The sequence below is a fragment of the Aspergillus brunneoviolaceus genome, assembly GCF_003184695.1.
Source record: "Aspergillus brunneoviolaceus CBS 621.78 unplaced genomic scaffold BO95scaffold_8, whole genome shotgun sequence".
NCBI classification, from domain to species: Eukaryota; Fungi; Ascomycota; class Eurotiomycetes; order Eurotiales; family Aspergillaceae; genus Aspergillus; species Aspergillus brunneoviolaceus.
The window spans coordinates 300,871-309,490 of NW_020290738.1; positions in this window are offsets into that span (position 1 = coordinate 300,871).

The following is an 8,620-nucleotide window of genomic DNA, read 5'->3' on the forward strand; positions in this document are numbered from 1 at the left end:
TAAAAATATATTATATTTTATATATTTTTATATAAAAGAAATATATATATTATTAATTAATTTATAATTATTAATCTATCTGCTATATCTAATCTTTCTAACTAGTAGATATAAATAGTTAAAATAATAATTATATCTTAATCTAATTATAACTGTATAGTTAAAATTCTTTTATATTTTAATCTGACCGCCAGGTTATGGCCAGGTTAAGGTTAAGATATAACAGTCAGGTTAATCCACTCTACTAAATATATTATTTTTTTTTATAAAATCTGTATTATAGAGGATTAAAAATAAATAATAGTTTTTTATATATAATAGAGGCTATATAAATAGCTAGTAATATTCTTTAGACTAGTAAATACTCTAAATATCTTTTAAAAATATATTAATTAGATACTGTATATATTATTTTAATAAATTCTACTTGGTTTATATTAACAACATGTTAATTTATACAAACAGAAATATTAAAAAATATTATAAGTATATACAAAAAATATTATAAAGATTAAAAAAACCGGTTTATTCTTAAATATCAAAAATTACGAATTTAAATAAAAGAAAATCTTTTATCTTAGATTTATTATATATACAGGATAAGATATTAAGATAAATTCTAAAAAAATCAAATAATTATTTTATAAAAAAATTCTAAATTAGTAAAAACTATTTAAAGTTTTTTAGAGTTTATAAAATTTTATTATAAATTTATTCTTAGATTCTTAACTATTATATAACTACTTATAAATCTGATAAAAAAAGACTAGTTTTTATAATAGATCTAAAAGTACAAGATAAGCTTTTGGATAATGAAAAAAAGTTTATAACCAAACTAATTTTTTATTTTTTCAATTCTAAATATATAACAGAAATAGAAAACAGACTTTTTAAATTATAATATAAAAGAAGTATTTTCTTAGATAAATAAAAATAAAAAGCTATATTTTTATATATATATTTTTAAATAGAATATTTCAGCTGAATATAATTATAAAATTTATAATAAAAAACTACTAGTAGTTATATAATATCTAAGAATATAAATACTAAATTATATTTAGTATCAGAGTTTATAATAATAACCGATTATAAGAATCTAGAATATTTTTTAAATTATATAAACTTATAAAAAGATATATATGATAGAGCTTAATCTTAAGTAGATTTAATTTTAAGCTGGTTTACTAAAAAGAAAAAGAGAATAAGTAAGTAGATATTTCTTTATAATAAAAATAAAATATATTTAATAAATAAGATTTTAGAATATTATTTTATATAATCTAGATTTTTAGTAGAATATTAGAGGAGAATCTAAAACTCAAGACTAGTTTATCTACTATAGTTTTAATAAAGTTATAAGAACTATATAAAGATTTTTTAAAATAAATATAGCAAACTATTATAAAACCGTCGGAACTAAAAAATAGATTTAAAAATAGCTAAATTTATATTTTAGCAGCAAATATAGATTATTAAAATTTAATAAAACTTATATAAAAAAATATATAAATTTTTATTCTAGCTAAAACTAAAGATTTTTTTAAGTAAATATTTGGCAGAAAAAGCTTAAATACATTTTTAAAAAAAATAATAGATTTTTAACTATAAACTACTTTATATAAATCTTATCCAAAGCAATTATAATTTTTTTATTATAAAATATTCTAATTAAAAATAAACCTATCTTCTTTCTAGTAGAATATACTTAGAGTGGATTAACCTGACCATTATACCTTAACCTTAATCTGGCCATAACCTGGCGGTCAGATTAAAATATAAAAATATTTTAACCGTACAATTATAGTTAGATTAAAATATAATTATTATTTTAACTGTTTATACCTGCCGGTTAAAAAAATTAGATATAACAGATAGATTAATAACTATAAGTTAATTAATAATATATATATTTTTTTTATATAAATAATATATAAAGTATAATATATTTTTAATTATAATATAATAATATTTTTTAGATTTAGCTTATTTATTTAATATTATAGTATAGTTCTAATTCTCCCGACTTATCTGCTTAATCTATTTAATCTGTTTAATTTACTTAATCTACTTAATCTACTTAATCTATTTAATCTGTTTAATCTATTTAATCTCTTCTTCTATAAAGCTAAGAAATATATTATACTTTAAAAAAGATTTTTACAGAATCTAGTATAAAAAAAATAGTATCTAATATTAAATAAACTAATAAGATTATACTATTCTTTATACTATTCAGAACAGTAATTATAATAATAAAAAAATTAAAAAAACCAGGTTTTTATTTTTATTTAAATATATATAATATTTAAAAACTTAAATAAAACTAGCTTTCTTATTTCTAATAATAATCTATTTTTTGGATTATCTTTAAGATTATCTATATCTTTATTTTTATTAATATAAAAAATAATAATTATCTTATTTTTTTCTTATTTTTTAAATATAAAAATAATTAAATCTAGATTAAAATTATTAAAGATATTCTAATACTTCTTACTAATAATAAAATAATTAATATATATCTAAAGTATTACTACTTTAATTATATTAGTATAGAAACAGCTCCAGTAATAATAATAAATATTTTAAAAATTATTAAATAAATATTTAATATTAATACTATTAGTAGTAACTAAAAGAAAATCTTTAACTATCTAATAAAAAATAGAAAACTAATTACAGCAGAACTTTTAGTAAATAAAAATATTAGTATATTTTATAATATCTAAAATAATATTAATTTAATTAAAAATATCTTTATAAGCTATATATTTTTAATATTTAAATATATTTTAAATTTTTTAAATATCTCGGCTGCTGGTAAGAGTCTTTAATATTTAAAAATATTATAAAAAACTTTATCCAGATCTAATAGTAACCCGAAGATAGTTAATAATATATTAATAATTAAATTCTAACTATAATAAAAATAAAATATCTTCTTAAAAATAGTTTAATATTTATAATATTAGTTAGTATTATTATCTAGCTAGATATTCTTTTTAAACTTCTTAAATTTTAATATTAGATTTAGAATAGTTATAATTATATAAATATAGTCTTCTATCTAATAGATATAATAATAGTATTTTTAAAATTTTTAATATATATTTTATAAGTTTTTAAAAATCTTTTTTTTCTAAAATACCCGCTTTCTTACCAGTCGGTTAATTAAGTAATTTAAATAATTAAAAAGATTATTATAAATATTATAAATTTTATAAATAATAGGCCTACTGTTCTTAGATAGATAGAATATAAAAAAAAAAAGAAATATAAAAACTTAAGAAAATATTCTATTTATTTCTACTTAGTTATACTAAAATAAAAATAATTAATATTATTATAATTATAGTACTAAACAAAACTCTTAATTACTTAATAAAAATTAAGTATCTAGTAAATTATAAGATAGATTAAATTCCAGTAAGTTTTATAGTTAAGAAAAAGATAGTAAACTAAGTCTAATTTAAGTTATTAAATAAACTAGAATTTTTTATAATATTAAAAGCCTATATTTACAAATTATATAATTTTCCGAATTTAAAATTAAAAATTAGTAAAATTAGTTATTATTAAAAATAAATTTTTAAAACCCGTCTATAAAAGACTAATTTAAATAATTTTTATTATAAATAGTAGAAGCTTTTTATATTAGTTTTTTATAAATAACTTCTAAAACATATCTTTTTAAAAGTTTTTAAAATATTAAAAAAGGCTTTAAGACTTCTATTATAAATTTTTTATATATATTTAATAATATTATTTAAAACTTTAATCCAAAGTTTTTATAAAAAAATATTAATTATAAGCTGAATTATATAAATAAAATAAAATATATAATACTAGCTTTAAATAATTATTGTAAGATTAGAGTAAAATAAAATATTATAAAACTAAATACTTTAACTAAACTAAGTCTGGAGTTTAGATAAGATTATACTAAATATTAAACTATTATTATTAGTATTATTAGTTGTTATATCTAACAACTAATAAAATAGATTATATTTATATAAAACTAATAAAATAATTATAACTAAATTTTTATTAGTATAAAATTTAGATATCGGTCGAAAGCCCAGTAGAATTTTATAATAATCTATATTTTTTATTAAAAAATATTTAATTAAAGTAAAAAATATTTTCTAATTAAAACTAATCTAGTAGTCTATTATAATTAATATTTATTTAATATTTAAAAACTTTAATAATAGCTGTATATATATATCTTTTAATAATTCTAAAAGATATTCTTTAATCTATATTTAATTAAAAAAACTTAATTTTCAGCAGAGAGATAAAGCTGTAAGATTAATTATTTATTTAAATTAAATATACTTAATAGTTTAAAATAATAGATAATAAATAATTATAAAATGTAAAACTTAATTCTAAAAATTCTGTTTATTATAGACTGCAGAGGCCTAGAAAAAATAATAATTAAAAAAGATTTATTTTTAAAAAATAAATAAATATTTATAATAATTTTTTATTTAGTATTTAACTAATTATTTACTTAGATATTATTAATAATATTTTTTTTTTATAATTTTTATAAAGATAGTAGCTTATAAAACTAATTTCTAAGTTTTTAATTCCCGGGTATTATAAGATATAAAGATATATAATATAGTAAATATAAAAGATTTTATTAGAAAATAATATATTTTTTTAAAAACTGTTTTATATTATTAATATTTTTTTAATTAAAATAAAATAGCAGTTTTTAAGCTTATATATAGGCTTTAAAAAATTATTTTTTATTATTAATTCTAGAAAATAAAGAGTTTTTTTTTATAAATTAAATATAAAATAATCTTCCAATTTTTTACAATACGCGTAATCGGGAGATTTAAAAAAAAAGAAAAGATCTGGCTTAAAAAGCTTATTTTAGTTAGAATATTATTATAATTTATAAAAATCTAAAAAACAGAAAAAAAAAACTTGATAGTATTCTTTAAAAATAAACTAAATAATTATAATTAACTTATAATTCTAAGACTACTCTATAAATAATAGATATAAAAAAATAAAAATAGAAAATTTTATAAAAATAGTTTATTTTATTTTAAGATATACTTTTATATAAATATAATTTATTATATTTTAAATATAGCTAAAATACCTGCTGTATCTTATTTATTTTAAAAAATCTAGTAAGTAAAAAATTATATCTTAAGCTTAGAATTATAAAAATTAGATTAATTAGATTAGTTAGATTATTTTTATATTAATAAAAAAAACCTAGAAAAGATTTTTATAAAACCCTTTAAAAAATATAGTATCTAGTATTTAATTAGATAATTATTAGAAAATACAGTTGCTAAAAAAGACTATATAAATAATATTATGTAGATATTATAGTATAGTTCTAATCTTTCCAACTTATCTGCTTAATTTATTTAATCTATTTAATCTACTTAATCTACTTAATTTATTTAATTTATTTAATTTATTTAATCTGTTTAACTTACTTAATCTGCTTGATTTATTTAATTTATTTAATCTACTTAATCTATTTAATTTATTTAATTTATTTAATCTGTTAAACCTGCTGTCTCTAACTATTTATTATATAATTCTAAACCTGCTTAAGAATCTTTTTATTTTTAAATTTTTTTATAGTTTTTTAAGCTATATCTTATTTATAAATCTAAAAATAATCTAACTAAGTAGCTAGTTAAAAATAAGAAAATAAATTATTAAAATACTGCTAATTTATTATCTATTTTATTATTTTATTTACTATTATTTATATCTACTAGCTTATAACTTAACAGTAGGTTTTTTTTAAGTTTAATTTATAATACAGATAATTCAGCTCTTTTAAATAGAAAATAAGAATATAATAGACTATCTAAACTAAAATAAAAAAAAATAATAAAATAGAAATAATATATTTATTCTTAATAGTCTAACTAGTAATAAATATATAGTTTTTTAGCTATTATATAATATAACTAAAATATATAATCTAAACCAAGCTATAATTATATATATTTATATATATTTTTCGCTATAATAATAATAATTTTATAAAAAGCTGAATTTTATTAATACTACTAGAATTTTTTAATTAATTCTTTTAGATAGAGATAGAGAAGATATTAATATTTTTTTTAGTTATTATTTTTTAATTTAAAAAGCTTGTTTTTATATACTTTTAAATAACAGTTAAAATAGTCAGATTAATAACTGTTTAATCTAGGTATATTTTAACTATATTAAAGTCTAAACAGATATAATAAAAAAATCTTAATATTAAAAATAGTTAAAATAATTAACCGCCCGTTTTTTAGGTATACTATGATTAGATATAAAAATTTTCTTAATCTAGCTATAACCTGGCGGTCAGATATAAAAATTCTAATTAACCTGACCTGACCTGGCTGTTAGCCACTCTAAATATACTTTTAGTCTAATATATTCCGGGATATAAAAAAATATATTCGAAACTATAATATCTGCGGTTATATAAAGTTATAAAAAAAATTAAAATATAGATTACTAAAACTGCTGCTAGAGTGGATTAATCTAACTGTTATATCTTAACCTTAATCTAACTATTTAATCTACTTAATTTATTTAACCTGCTTAACCTGCTTAATTTATTTAATCTATTTAATCTCTTTAACCTGCTTAATCTGTTAAATTTATCTTATTTAATCAATTTATTCGATCTGCTTGATCTCTTTTTCTATAGTTTCAAAAAGTATATTATACTTTAAAAAAATATTTATAAAATCTAGTATAAGAAATATAAAATTTAATATTAAATAAACTAATAAAATTATACTATTTTTTATATTATCTAGAACAATAATCATAATAATAAAAAAATTAAGAAAACCAGGTTTTTATTTTTATCTAAAAATATATAATATTTAAAAACTTAGATAATGCTAGCTTTTCTATTTCTAATAATAATCTATTTTTTAAATTATTTTTAAGATTATTTATATTCTTATTTTTACTAATATAAAAAATAGTAATTATTTTATTTTTTTTTATTTCTTAAATATAAAAATAATCAAATCTAGATTAAGATTATTAAAAATATTCTAATACTTTTTACTAATAGTAAAATAATCGGTATATATCTAAAGTATTATTATTTTAATTATATTAAAATAAAAACAGCTCTAATAATAGTAGCAGATATTTGAAAAATTATTAAATAAATATTTAATATTAATATTATTAGTAATAACTAAAAAAGAATTTCTAGCTATCTAATAAAAAATAGAAAACTAATTACAGTAGGACTTTTAATAAATAAAAATATTAATATACTTTATAATATCTAGAATAATATTAGTTTAATTAAAAATATTTTAATAATCTATATATTTTTAATATCTAAATATATTTTAAGTTTTTTAAATATCTCAGCTACCAATAAGAATCTTTAATATATAAAAATATTATAAAAAACTTTATCTAGATTTAATAGTAATCCGAAGATAATTAATAGTATATTAATAACCGGATTTTAATTATAATAAAAATAAAATATTTTTTTTAAAAACAGTTTGGTACTTAAAATACTAGTTAATATTATTATCCAGCTAGATATTTTTTTTAAAATTTTTTAAGCTTTAATATCGGGTATAAAATAATTATAATTATATAAATATAGTCTTCTATCTAATAAATATAATAATAATAGTTTTAAAGCTTTTAATATATATTCTATAAATTTTTAAAAATCTTTTTTTTAGAATATCTGCTTTCTTACCAGTCGGTTAATTAAATAATCTAAATAATTAAAAATATTATTATAAATATTATAAACTTTATAAACAGTAGGTCTACTGTTTTTAGATAAATAGAATATAAAAAAAAGAATATAAAAACTTAAAAAGATATTCTATCTGTTTCTATTTAATTATAATAAAATACAGATAATTAATATTATTATAATTACAGTATTAAATAAAACTGTTAATTATTTAATAAAAATTAAGTATCCGGCGAATTATAAGATAGATTAAATTTTAATAAGTTTTATAATTAAAAAAAATAATAAATTAAGTTTAATTTAAATTATTAAATAAGCTGAAACTTTTTATAATATTAAAAAGTTATATTTATAAATTGTATAATCTTCCGAATTTATAATTAAGAATTAGTATTATTAGCTATTATTAAAAAAAGACCTTTAAAACCTATTTATAAAAAACTAATTTAAATAGTCTTTATTATAATAAAAACTTTTTATATTAGTCTTTTATAGATAGCTTCTGAATAGAGTGGATTAACCTGACCGTTATATCTTAACCTTAACCTGGCCATAACCTGGCGGTTAGATTAAAATACAAAAAAATTTTAACTGTATGGTTATAGTTAGATTAAGATATAACTATTATTTTAACTATTTATATCTGTTGATTAGAAAAATTAGATATAATAAATAGATTAATAACTATAGATTAATTAGTAATATATATATTTTTTTTATATAAATAATATATAAAGTATAATATATTTTTAATTATAGTATAATAATATTTTTTAAATTTAGTTTATTTATTTAATATTATAATATAGTTCTAATTCTTCCGATTTATTTATTTAATTTATTTAATTTATTTAATTTATTTAATTTATTTAA